At 45.7% G+C, this 14,058-nt stretch overlaps 1 non-coding gene across 1 annotated transcript; it reads right to left on the bottom strand.

Moving 5' to 3' along the window:
* Positions 1-6,329: 6,329 nt before the first annotated feature.
* LOC135904146 (U2 spliceosomal RNA) lies at positions 6,330-6,517 on the bottom strand. Its single transcript, XR_010565027.2, has one exon. It is a non-coding gene; the product is annotated as a U2 spliceosomal RNA (small nuclear RNA).
* Between the last annotated feature and the right edge of the window lie 7,541 nt (positions 6,518-14,058).

The following is a 14,058-nucleotide window of genomic DNA, read 5'->3' as shown; positions in this document are numbered from 1 at the left end:
TTATTTGAGTAAGGTTAAAATACAACATTATATCGAAAATTATGTCCGATAATTTTGAGCCATAAGTCATAGCGCACCAGCCAATATCAGGTATACTGAAGTGACCTAGTAATATTAATCTTCTCCCTTGTAGAGGGCGAAGAATGTGCATGTGTAAGGATGTTAAGGTATCTATATGTGATTATTGACTACGCTACGTACACGTGTTGGCTTATCTTTGCGAATGAAAGAGTAGTTTGGTATCGCTATTTGGAAATCTGTCACATCGTTGTTTAGTCATGTTTCAGTGAGAGCTAGGAAATCTGGATTGGTCCCGAGCAGAGAAGATTCAAGTGAGATTAGCCGATGTAGTAGGCTACGTACAATAATGTTCGCGAAGGCGTCAGTACCTAGAGACACAAGTTGGCGGGAAACAAGTTAGGTGTGGAGAGAGAAAGAGACAGAAAAAAACAAGGATAGGAAAGGCAGTGAGGTCAACAAGAAGAACATCCGGTTTGCTACCCTACACTGTGGGGAAAGGGGAATAGAAAGAGTAAAAAAGAGAGAGAGTAAGCACTGAATGCGTGTGGGAGGGACACTGTACACGAAGACACTATAAACGGTCTCCTAAGCCGGTGCACTTCAAGTATTGCACTAGTGCACGAATCGCTTTTCGAGCCAGTGACGGGTGTGGCCACGGCCCGAGCATCTTTGCCTCGGTGAACGGTCTGAAGTCCAGTCGGTGTAAGTTGCCCGCAGAGAGAGGCGTTGGACGTCGTAGCGAGGGCAAGTACACAATCGGTGCTCGATTGTTACCTCGCATCCACAGGAGTCCCACATCGGGCTCTCGGACATTCCCAAGTGATAGGAGAATGCGATCGTGAACGCCACTCCCAGCGACAAGCGGCACAACAAGGTTGTTTCGCAGCGGGAAAGGCTAGATGAAGGAGCGGAAATAAATACATAGAGACATAAAGACAAACCACATACTCGGACAAGTTCCCAAAAATGCTAATAGGATTGAAAAGGAGAGCACACAATGCCGAATTTAATGTGTGCATGTAGTGATGTAAATTTCGCTGCATTTGCCTGCCAGGCAGTTGAACCAGACCTGATTGTATGAAACTTTTTTGCTATATTAATCAATACCAGTGCTGTACTATCACACGAGGGCTCGTTAGTTGTCGGCGGTAACAGGTGACAGAAGGAGAAGCACAGAAAAACTAGTTTAGCGAAGAAAAGTCCCTCAAATTCACGCGGTGAAACCTACAGATCAACCGACTGGATGTTCAAGGGGCCACGGTAGATTTTAGATTTAGATTTTTATGGTGAGCATAAAGTCCAATGACGCTAGCGCAGTTGTGCATTGTTCACTTAGAAAGCAGAGGTTTTGGAGGATATCCTAAACATGCGGAGAATACAGGAACTCGTTTTGCTATTGTCACCAAAACTCAAAGTAAGAAAAGAATATCTGGGAGCAGCGGTGTTTTCCGGAACGTGCACGTTCAGTTTAGACGACCACCTTTGAGATTTCCCAGGGGTACACTAAATAAGCTCACACGTTACGCGATAGCGTAGCTGTTCGCGAGAGCAGCTCATGTAGCCCCCTTCAACATTTCGTAAGGCTTGTAGTTGAGTAAACAGGAGTGGCGTTCATATGTGTGACATATATCAGTGACAGCGCGTCTCGCAGAAACCTACTAAAGAGGACAGCACTTTGTTTTTGCAAAATAGAACCCGTTGTTTCTCACATACCTTGCAAAGCTTACGTTTGTACATGCTTCTCAGTGGGAGCATTTCTCTTTGAACAAGTGCCTGCCCTCGAAGCTTTTTTTTTTTCATCGGGTGAACATGTGGTAATGTCGGCGCTTCCATGTTCGGCTAACAAATACTTGTTCTATCAATATTGAAAAGACTACCTTCTTACGCACAACGATGGAGTACAGAGTATATTATTCCTCAACATAAGAGACACTCTGCATCAGAAAGCAGCGTGCATCAGCGCAGTTCTGTACACGCAGTAGGGCACGTAGAAACTAACAAGAAAGCACAAGTGACGTGGTGCGCAAACCACTTGCCAGCAGCAGCATGCTTCACAGTCACACCCACATGGGCACGCTTAAGCTATGAAACAAAATTTCCTTTTTAATATCAACTACACCTTCCAGTGCACGCGTGCCGGAGATGCGATTTGTCATCGAGCGTTACTTGCAAAAATAACCAGGATGCTCGAGAAAGAGATTGTATTTGAGCCATGCTGTCTGAGTTATTCACTGATATCCTGAAGATAGCTCTGCGTTGATTTATGCATGAAATTTTACACGCAAGAGTGCAAGACACTGGGGATTGTTCTGCATGTTCGAGTCATAAAGTTGTCACTCAGTCGCTTCAGAGGACAGACATTTATTGCAGTGAATCTAATAGCTCTTATATGACTTCTGCTATGATCACTGTAGAAAACCATTTTTGCAACGCAAACCTCATAACCTAATTTTTTTAAACCTTGTCGCCACTGTATGCCTTTGCTTATAGTGCATATGAGGATGGAGGGACACATATCTAATACTTCTTTTTGTTGAACAACCTTAAGCACACAGAACGCCCCAACGAACAGAATATAAAATTTAGAGGAACAGAACAGCTCGTTGATATTTTATTTGCCGGGCCTGCTGAAAAGGAAGGCCGTCCTGCGGGCTGCCAGCAGAGAGTTCTGTGGCGCAAAAGGCTTCGAATGAACGCCGTAGCTAAAGTCAACAAGTGCATCTTGAGAGAACGAAAGAAAACATCGAGGATCCGGAAGTAATCCGGCTCAAAAGAAAGGAACAGAGGACACCACAGCACTGGACTCGCGACTAAATTTCTACGAAGCAAGCAAAAAGACATAAATAAATTAACAGGAACGTCAGCCCGCAACGCAAGTTTTACATGTTGTGTGGGTAAGTCCCAGCACCGAAGTGCGAGCCAGCACAAGCGTCCTTCCTTTTACTTAGTTTCTCTGCAATGTCTCTGAATTCGTGTCGCTGCTGGTCCTTCGTATCAATTCAAAGTACAGCGTTGTCCTTTTGCTACTTGCTTAGTTCAAGCATTTCAAGATGTACTAGCTAGTCCAATTTTCGACCCGCATGCTACCTCCTGTCTTTCACTTTCTATACCACAGGGAGCCTCGTGGTCAAATTTTTGGGATCAAGTGCATGACACTAATGTTGGCGCCAAGAACTGGCTTCAGTAGCCAAGCAAGAAGGGTAAACAAAAGCGAACCTCTCTGGTCAGGCCTGTCAACTGCAAGGTGTGGAATGTTCGCACATCACTGGGCTCTGAAATCGAATTCAGCCCTTGATGGAGGAGGTAACAGACGCATTCCAAAAAGTCACTGCGAGAAAGCAGAAGTTTTTGCCCCCAAGCGTTTAAGCTCTTTGATGCCAGTTTGTCTTCATGCATCTCAGTGAATTGCTTTCCAACTAGGGATTGGTGACGCATTAGGCTTGCAAGCGAGGAGGCTGACACAGAAACCAACAAGCTCCAACGAACAAAAGACGTACTGATTGCCATTTACGTTAATAGATACGAAAGGTAAGTACGTAGGACGTATATTTAGCCCATCCCCCGAGAACAGATTAGTTTACTCCAGGCATTATCAATTACGTAAACAACTTGCTCCTTCCGTTCACGTCATTGCTTTTCTGAAGTTCAAGGTCCCCTTAGTGTAACAAAAAACTTATCTAACTGCCTAACAAGAATTTAATAAATAAAGCAACTCAGAAAACACAAAAGCTGTTCACCCTAATTTGTTTCTGTAGCTTTGTTTGAAAAATTTCAACTACCGAGAATTAGACTGCTTAAGTACGTAAATGCAAATTAAAACTGCCTTCATACAAGACTGCTTTTCTGCGGAGTTTGTGCATGCAAGAAAACATTTTTGCTGTACTGAACCACATTGAACATAACAGGGAAGGCGTCCTGTCAACACTTGCAGCCTCTATGAATATTTCGAAAGCGTACTATTCTGTTCTGCAGACCACTATTCTCAACCAACTGGAAGCCGTGGGTGTTGCGGGCACTTGTATTTCATTCATTCCCTGCTCCACTACCGGCTTATTCATGTCCGTCTGTAGTAAATTCCGACTTAAGAGAGAGTAGTTTCTCACGGAGTGCCGAAGAGGAGTGCTCTATCTCCTCTGCTCTTCAACACCGGCCTGTCTGGCATTCCGCAAACGTTTGGCTACCGAACGCCAGGCAGAATGTTTATCTATACGGATTATAGTCGTGTCTGCGGGTCTGGATTTCAGTAAAGACGTCTAACACGGATTGCCCAAGGGCTGTTTGGTCACTTGGAGTATACCTGTCAGCGGTCTTCCCCTGCCCATTAACACAATCCCCTACTTATCGTCATTATCAATTGATGTAACCAGTCATTTATGTGTTCGGAAATTTGTAGAGGTCTTTTGTTCATTCCTTCTATATTTCTCCTTAACGCAATACCCCTCTTTAAAGGGGCGTTTAAGTTAATAAAATGTATGAAAAATGAATACCACTGACTTTTCCTGACCCCAAAAAAAGTACCATGTTGTCCGTTTTCCCACAACGAATATGGGAAGCTGTCGTATACGACACGTTACCAGCGTTAATTTCTTGGGGATCGTTTTGGACAGCACGTAATGGCGACAGTACGTAATGGCGACAAGCAGTCGACTACCTTGCAGCAGCTTCCTCATTAGGAAAACAAATATCAGTAAAATACACAACTGGCGTCCACTGGGGTGAAACATACACCGTGGTAGCTTAGTAACTATGACGTCGTGCTGCTGAGCTTGAGGTCACGGGTGCAATCCCAGCCGTGGCGACCACGTTTCTATGGGGGTGAAGCGCAAGAAGGCTCGTGTACTTCGATTTAGGCGCACTTTAAAGAACCCCAGGTAGCCAAAATTATTCCCGAGTTCCCTGCTGCGGCGCCCCTCATAAAGAGATCGCGCTTTTGGCGCATAAAACCCCAGAATTACTTTTTTTAACAGGAGTAGCCACCCCACACGTATGCTCAGCTGAAGCTACACCCTGCACTTTTTTTAAGTCAGATCTTATACCAACTGCCGCCATTGTCATGGACGGAAAGTCAATAATAATGCTTGTGAGTTAATCACAGGATATGTCATCGCTTATCTATAGGTGTTCCTAATAAGCATCACGAAGAAAAGTAATGAATGAAGCAAAGCCCCTCCCTCTCCGCCTTCCAGCCTCTCAGACTATACTGACACAAATCCATCGTTTAACTGAGTCAACCATGGAAGAGCTTTGCATCGAAGAATTCATGCTCGACCTTGCTCTCATTTCTATTCAGCACTGACTACGCTCCGTGTCTTTCGCCTCCGACTACTTGAACGGAGATAGCAAGTCGAAAGAGCAATTAAATTCAGTTGTTTAACATCGCAGACACGCCGTAGTGGGGGACACCGGCTTAATTTCGACCATCCAAGTTATTTAACTTATCCCTTATGTGAGTACACAAGCGTGTTTTTTTTTTATTTCACCCCCATTGAAACATGGTCACCATGGTCCGGATCATTCCGCCGACCTCGAGCACAGCAGCGCAATGCCAGCCACTGGGATACCGCAATGAGTGGCTAGCGAATGCGCTCACACTGGATGCTTAAGACATTGCGCCAAACCTCAGTGCTTCTGAGCTACTTTCTAAATCATCTGTTCTTTCTGTGAATACGCGGTAAATTGTGTCGAAAATTTTGGAAACAACATGCCAGAACTACCTCTAAACTTACAGGCATAGGTCGGTCAGTTTAGGGGCAGATAGGTGTATTTTGATTTCCGTCCCTCGGCTTTAGGCAAGCTGAATGGACAATCAGCTTAGTTTCATGGTCGTTCGCAGAGATTGCCGCTAAACCTGCAGCACTGCTGAAACTGAAGAGAAGTCCTGCTCAAAATACGGTCATTCTTGCCGACTAATGCGGGCACGTCGTCAGTTATTGGATGGTCTGCCAAGCAAGCATTGTCGACATTCGCTATACCTTCTTAGAGACCTCAAACACAAGTAATTCACGATGCACTTCTAGAAGCTACGCTCCAATCTTGGTCTTTCCAAAAACAAAAAGAAAGTTGATTCGGTCGCACGTGCAGTGCTATCAAGCCCACCAAAACTGAAAGTCCATAAAAAGGCTTAACTAACAAAGGTGATTCCACGCTGTCATTTTCGGAAGCTTCGGACGCCGCCGAGTGAGTCCTACTCCACCGAGAGGCTAACCCGCCATGGTGGCCACACTGCTTTTTACAGCGAAGCTGTATATGGCTAAGTTGTGGGAAAAATTGCGTGCGTCAGTCAAACCGTGTAGATCGGAATTTTCGCGCATACGTGGGCTGATTCCGAAGACAGTGCAATACCGGGCCGACCCGCGGCGGAGGTGAAGCCGCCTTTAAGCGCTCCGCCAACTTGCAAAAAAAAATAAGTTTAATGTCTTAGGTCCAAACAACCCGTATCGGATATTTAGCTGATAAGAAGAGATACTACACTTTGACCCGCGTCGTCCATCTCTATGTTCGCACCGACCTCTCTTTGTCCGCGTTCCAAGTGCTTGCGTATCTCCTTTGCATCCCCTCTCCCATGGTGGCGATCCCGTAAGCGTGCTGCCCGCCAGGACCGCGAGGCGAAAAGAAATTCGAGCCGTCCATGTGGCCCCTATCCCGCAAAATGTTTCACCGAAGCAATGGCCAGGTTTCAGAGGGAGTTTGTAGGGAATCAATTTTGTGTGGCCTATGCTGTGTGTGACAGCTTGTGGTTTCGACTGACCTCACAACCATAACTGCACTACGGGACGTCGTCCAAAGCAAGATTGCCTTGGCTACGGTGAAGCAATGTGTACTGTTGGAGTGCAGTGAGGTGTGTGTCTGTTCTATAGGTGCCGGCATTCATTAGTAAAATGTGTCTTGCCGTGTTTTGCAACAATACATGAGTATGTATACCCCCGGAGGCCTCGCCTTCCATTTATGTGCATAGGGCGTTTGACGCACAGCAAGTGACAGTGCGCCCTTAAAGGCCCACGTAGACAGCTTCGCTGGTCATCCCCCTACACAGAGTGGAATGGCACTCTGAACATTCGGGACATTCAGTCGTTAGTCAGTGCCTGTGCTTGCCTCGTCTCTTCTTTTGGAGTTGTCCTGTGTGTTTGCGCTCAATTTTTTCACCTTCAAAATAACATGGCGCTGAATTTTTTCGAATCACATCGGGTTCAGTATACACGCTGGAGGGGCCATTTAGGACTGGAAGTGCACTTTCCACACTTTGTGCATACTGCAGAGAGTTTGGCGACACATAACCTTATCTATTGTACTGCGGGTGTCACACTGTGCTGCGAAACGTATTATTTGATCACTTGATGACAAGCCGAGAAGAGAATTTTAACACGATTGTGCAAAATTTAGAGCATTTCGAAAAAGCCACCAGATTACCTGAAAAAAAATGCCTCGTCCTCTGCTTGAGTTTAATCACCACGCTGGACTTTAAGACATATGGGAACAAGCCATATACCTTCAGAGATGCGCTCCAGGTGGAAGAATTGTCAGCCTCGGCTGCCAAACTAAACCCACCTGTTAAAACTTCATCACCACAACCATAACAAGCACTCGTGCTCAGTGCTCTTCCTCAACAAATTTACTAAGCGCACCGTTTTCAGAGTTCGAAAAGTTTATAAATATATATATATATATTGCTTTGCTTTCCTGCCCTTGAATTTAGGTGGGTCCAAAGGAACACTTTGTAACTACTTTGCCTATAGCCATAGTTTTGTTCCTTCATTTTGGATACCATTTTATAGTAGCCTAATTTAGGCTACGCTTGCTGATGAACAGCTTTTGCAGTAGTCTGAGGACGCACTGATGCAATCTCTACTCCTCGATAGCTATAGCGCAGACCCGTTGAACTGGGCTATTTGTTTTCTGTTTGGCATGTATACAGAACATTCGGAACAGGAATACTAACAGGAATGCTAACACGTAAGGACGTATAGGACGCTTACAGGCGCCTGGGTGCCCTATATATTCCTTCGTCTTTATCTTACGGCTTTGTTTTAAAGCTGCCGCTTCGTATTCTTATGTTATTCTCCCACAACAGCAACGCATACGATGCAGGCCAAATCTGCGCGCGTCACCCTAGCGTGTTGTGCGTCCACGATAACCACGAAGGAAGCCTGACCTTTCATCAGTTTTTTCCTCGTCGTGCCACCAGCTTTCTGCTGCTGTATAGCTAAGGTGTGACAGCAGTGGACGCTTAATCTACATGCTGCTCACTTCTACAAGGCACCAAACATTGATATGATTTGGCTGTTCGTACCAATTACGCTAACCATAGCATCAACCCTTGCACGCCCCTGTGCTCTTCTTCGCTCACTAAAAGACCCACGCACCCAGATGCGGCTCTCTTAGGAAACTCATCCGAATTCCTTGATCCCACCAACCGGGGCTATAAAGAGCACAAATAGGTATCGACAGTATCTCCAGTGCTTTATAGCCCACTTCTCAAAGGGCCTATTGCATTAATTTCATATCCTCCGGGAAGCGAAAGTCTCAGGATCCCCAATGAGCCATCACGCGTGTGGAACCACTCAGATATGACGATCGCATTTTTATGGCGCTTGACCCACGTTCGCACTGCTTTAGATAGATATAAACCGGTGTCATCGTAGTTAGCACTGCTTAACCTTTCGGCAAAGGCACGGACAGGAGTCATGATGGGACGCGTCACCGTCAACGCATTCACATACGTTCTAATAAAACTGATTTACCGAATGGAGACAATCTTGAGAAGAAGAAAACAACGTTAACAGTGAGCTTTGCTTCCCCTCCTTTTGCAAAGTCGAAGATATACCTGCATGCCCGATTACAAAGGGACTCAGCATTTGGGGTTCCGGAACAGTTCTCGCAGGAATTCCGCTGACCGCAAGGCCCGTTCGTGAGGTGCCTTCCAATGAGGCACTACTCACTACTGAGTTGGGTGCATCATAAACAGTGTCACTGATGATTTCCGTGGGTCCAACTTGGCTTCTCAACGTATCTCAGGGTGAGAGTGTAGTTACCAGGACAATTAAACTAATTCGTTTAAATTAAACACTGCTGAATTCTTTTACCGAGGCGGTGATGAACTAAATGCACGAATAGAAAGCTAACGCTGTTAGCAGTTCCGCTTCTCGCCGCAAAAAGCTGTCAGCCGCTTTGCAAGTGTAAAAGAAGCACAAGCAGTGGAAGCTGTACTATATTCAAGGTAGAATGAACATACCATTGTGGAGGGGCTTGTCACTGAATGGCTGTTGTCGACGTTGCTATTCTCTGTCCAGTTCTTACTATTGTTTTCGTGGTTGTTTTCACGCCTTCTGCCATTGCCACCACTCCTGTTACTTTCTCTTCCTATGCTATTGTTCTCACTATTTTTTGTTTGAAAAATGATGTTGCGTAGAGAGAGAGGAAGAAGGTTAAATTACAAGCAGGGAAGTTAAACAGGTCTGGGCTCATTTGGCTCCGCTGCTCTGGGCGGAGCGGAAAAGGAGAGGAAAAGATGGAGAGAACAAGAGGAAGTCCACTGTTAATATTGCCGACTCAGTGACAGTTCTATGCTCCCCATAACACATTGTCAACCAGTCCTGTAGACTTTAGAAATCGCAGCAGCGCTTTTGTGACCTTTTGTAGCTACGATATTCGAGGCCATGGTCCCAAGATCTTTTCTAAAGTGAAAGGTTGTAAATTTAGGTGATTCAAAGTTGTTCGTGAAGAAAGGAGTTCAATGATATGAAAAGCCGAGAAGCTGGCCAGTGGTACATTCCTCTATAATCACCTGCTCCAATCTAGGTGAAGAAGGAGAGGCAAATAAAGAAGAATAAAATGGGTGACGATGTCGACAGACGGAGGATGTCAAATAGATAGCGGGCAAGTCTACTCATAGCCTAGATTCCAGACCCTCACTTTATATTAAGTGAAGGGAGGCATGGACGGCCATATCTCGTGAAAACTTAACTGAAGCAAAGCGCCTCGTTCAGAAACAGAATGGCGTGAAAGAAAGGATAAAAGAAATCCATTTGGCGGAAGTTGGTCACCTGTCTCTTTTTTTTTCACTGTACAGGGGCCGTATTCACAATATTCTTTTCACGCTAGAAGGCTCGCAAGAACACTTTGCAGCTACTCATGATACGGGACCTTAATGAAGGAGGGTGGCCAATGGCAAACAGCCCTAACGAAGGACAGGTTTTGTCAATTCTGCCCCAGAGGCGGCATTCAAAGATTTTTGTTTGCAAGTGCTCTTTTTAATGCACTTAGCATTCTTAGGGTACTTCACCCAGTTTTCGTGGATATCTATCTATCTATCTATCTATCTATCTATCTATCTATCTATCTATCTATCTATCTATCTATCTATCTATCTATCTATCTATCTATCTATCTATCTATCTATCTATCTATCTATCTATCTATCTATCTATCTATCTATCTATCTATCTATCTATCTATCTATCCATCTATCTATCTATCTATCTATCTATCTATCTATCTATCTATCTATCTATCTATCTATCTATCTATCTATCTATCTATCTATCTATCTATCTATCTATCTATCTATCTATCTGTCGCCCTTTTAGTATAAGCTTAGGCATTTCTGGCCTATGTTAAACGCCTCCTCTCTGGGACGGCGTATGGGGAACGGCGAAAGCAGGCGGGCTCGCTGAATTTTTGCGACGGCACCCCTGTTGTTATCGCGGACAATGGGGTCGTTTGTCACTGTATACCCTGGATGGTAGTTATCAACCGCGCACACAATGGTCTTAAACTGCGCGTTCTCTCCCTGTATTGGGAAAAGGTTTTCTAGCAACAGGCTTTCAGGAAATGGTTTTCCTGGCAAGGGTTTTAGAACGCGCGTCATTTATATTCAAACAAACTTCTCTGAATGTATAGTCACACAAGCGCCACGCGCGGATTACCTCGTCAGCACCGCTGCATGGCCCGACGTGTCCAGAGAGAAGCACGAGAGAGGACCCTGGATGCATGCAGGGCTCATGCATGACGCGTCTCTGTTGTGGCAATACGGATGTGTCACTGCTCTGCTTCACTGCTAATGGCATTAACTTCGACGCCCGTCGTGCGATTAGTTCTGCCGCAATTTTTTCCCCAGTTTAGGTGCTATATCTTACAGCCTCTATTTTGATAGAGAGAACGAAGGGAGAAATGAGAAGTCCACTGTTCTCAATCAAATCTGATTATTTTATTGCGATAGCAATTATGCGGACACTCGAGGCCCGTTCACCCGCCGTGGTTGCTCAGTGGCTATGGTGTTGGGCTGCTGAGCACGAGGTCGCGGGATCGAATCCCGGCCACGGCGGCCGCATTTCGATGGGGGCGAAATGCGAAAACACCCGTGTGCTTAGATTTAGGCGCACGTTAAAGAACCCCAGGTGGTCGAAATTTCCGGAGTCCTCCACTACGGCGTGCCTCATAATCAGAAAGTGGTTTTGGCACGTAAAACCCCAAATATTATTATTATTCGAGGCCCGTTCTCGCTAGAGCTGCATGACGTAGTGCTTTCCCGGGTGGGATGGCGTATGCAGGGCCCACCTTACGCTGCCCGCTCGCACCGCGAACAGTGTTTAGGTCACGTGGTCTGATACGGGTTGCCTGGCCGAGAATGCAAAGGACGAGCCGAGAAGGCTGGTGTCTTGATGGTCACCGTCACGTGGTTCTTCTGCGTCATGCCTTCAAACGCAGTTTGAAGGCATGACGCAGTTGAATCGGGGAAAGAAGCGACAGCCCTGAACGTTTTGTTCGAGACAAGCGCACGGACTCCCCACTGCACCGGCACTCCTCACCACGCCAGCGTTGTGACCTCGAGTGCTCTCGTGATCGGGGATGTCTTCGGGCAGGTGCAGGCCTCAAGCGTTCATATAGCAAGCGAATGTTTGCCGCAACTTATACTGCTTATAAATATACAGACCTTACTTCGTGTAATAACTTATAAGTTTGCTAATGCTATCACTGCTTGGCCCTTCCGGCGATACTGCGCCTTTTTATTTATTACGATGTTCTTATTGGAGACAATTCAATTCAGAAACAGTCATCTCTGATTGACACGGGACACGATTTGACAGATGAAGAAGACCGGTCTAAGCAGTAGCGTGCACAGCTTTAGAAGGTGTCACTCGAACCTGGGACCGTATCCAAACCGTCCTTATTTCCTGCTCCGATAGAAAATCGCCGGCTGTGCTGATTTCTCTTTCCGTATTCTGTGTTTCATTATACTCCTCTGGATATCATATGACTTCGCACTAACTATTTAGCTGTGCACGACACTGGACAAGAAAACCATTAACCGTGCCCTATTTTGGTGTATCGTTCTTCTCATTGCGGCACGTGAAGTTTTTAACGTCTCGGGATGCTGTAGATGACTGATGCCGAACATTGAAGACAGCTTTGCCATTTCTGCGCAGTTGGCTCGTTCTTTTTCACCTCAAAAATTGTTCATAAAAATAAATGTAATGTTAGCAAGGCAAACGCTCCCGCCGCAACGAAATCCAGCAACTCTACCGAAAAGGCGCGCTTGCGTAATGTACCGTCGCATCGCTCGTCTTCGCAGTTTGAGGTGTACGCTCGAGACAAAAAGCGCCTCGTTATTTTTTTAGAGAAAAAAAAAAAAAACGATTTAGCTGCACCGAGAAGGCAACGCGTCTCGCTGCCACTTAACGCCTCGGGGGGCACGAGTAACTACCATTATTGTACCAATAAGATTTGAAATTGTTTATTACATTTATTTCGTGCTAGATTGCTTCTTCCCGCTTTATAATCTTTATTATTCATATAGCGGAAAGTAAAGCCTGCGCAAGTAGCACTAAATACCGAAAGGACTACGCACGTACGTGCATACGTGTATTTGTAAGTGCAGTAGGAATGTCTAGTGCGAGCCTCAAGTCAAGAAATAACGTTCAAGAAGCAAGAAAAGTACAGGAAACGAATTTCAAAGAGGAGCAAGGGAGAGCAGTTATCAACCATTTCAACGGTGATCTACAGTGCGAGAATAGGAAATTGAGCAGTCGTTGCGCCAGCGGAGGACGCTCGGAAAGCTGACGAAAGTGCGTGCAATCATGTTAGCCCGAAACACTTTTTCTTCTTTTGCTTCACTCCCTTAGGAACATGGCTCATGCGAGCTTGGAAAGGGAAGGGAAGCGCTTAATAACATTGTACAACTACCCAAATACAGAAAAGCAAGAAAACGACGAGAAGCTTCCGAAAGGAAGATGACGTGCCCTTACGGAGCAAGAATGTACGAACAGTAGTCAGAAACGGTCGTACGTTCCTCGACAACTGAATTGCGTCCACCCGTCGTGATAGCGTATAGTGGCTGTGGCGTGGAGACCATGGGTTCAATCCAGGCCGCAGTGGGAGCCTTCCGATGGGGCCGGGAAGGAAACGACGCTCATGTGTCTGGCATTTGGTGCACGTTTAAAGAACCCTGGGTGGTCAATACTAGTCCGGAGACCCCCTTTATAGGGCGCGCCTCATAATCAGCCCCAGGTTTCGCCGTGTAAAAACCTAGGAGCTAGTTTCTTTTTCTTTCTTTTTTTTTTAGTGGTGCAGAACAACGCGAAGAAGACAAAAGGACCAAAACGTAAAAAAAAGGGGGGACAGGGCATGCGCTGTGCTCGCAAGAAACATTTTTTTAATAATGTTGTGGAAATACGTGCGCTCGGATACCAGACTTCAGGAAGAAGTCAAATTGAAAGTTGATGCTATTTCAGCAAAGAATGTGCACACAAACTTGCGCATCCATTCCAGATAGAAAAGGAGGAGGAGGAGGAATAGGAGGGTTCTACCTACAAGTGGGCATGCACTTGAAAAAGATGGCTGCAACTGCGCCGTTTGAGCCCTACTTACCGATTGATTTAGAGACAGAAGTTCATGGCAACCCACGCCAGAAAAATTCACAGCGAGAGCGTAGTCTTTCGCATTGCCATGGGATATTGGGTATAGGTACACGTTTTTGTGTGCTACATGCACCGAGGCGTTGATCACTGAGCACAACTTATCGTTCGACAATCGTTCGCAGCG

Source organism: Dermacentor albipictus, chromosome 1 (assembly GCF_038994185.2).
Source record: "Dermacentor albipictus isolate Rhodes 1998 colony chromosome 1, USDA_Dalb.pri_finalv2, whole genome shotgun sequence".
Classification (NCBI taxonomy): domain Eukaryota; kingdom Metazoa; phylum Arthropoda; class Arachnida; order Ixodida; family Ixodidae; genus Dermacentor; species Dermacentor albipictus.
Note: the sequence above shows the minus strand (reverse complement) of the source record. Positions and strands in the feature narration are given on the sequence as shown.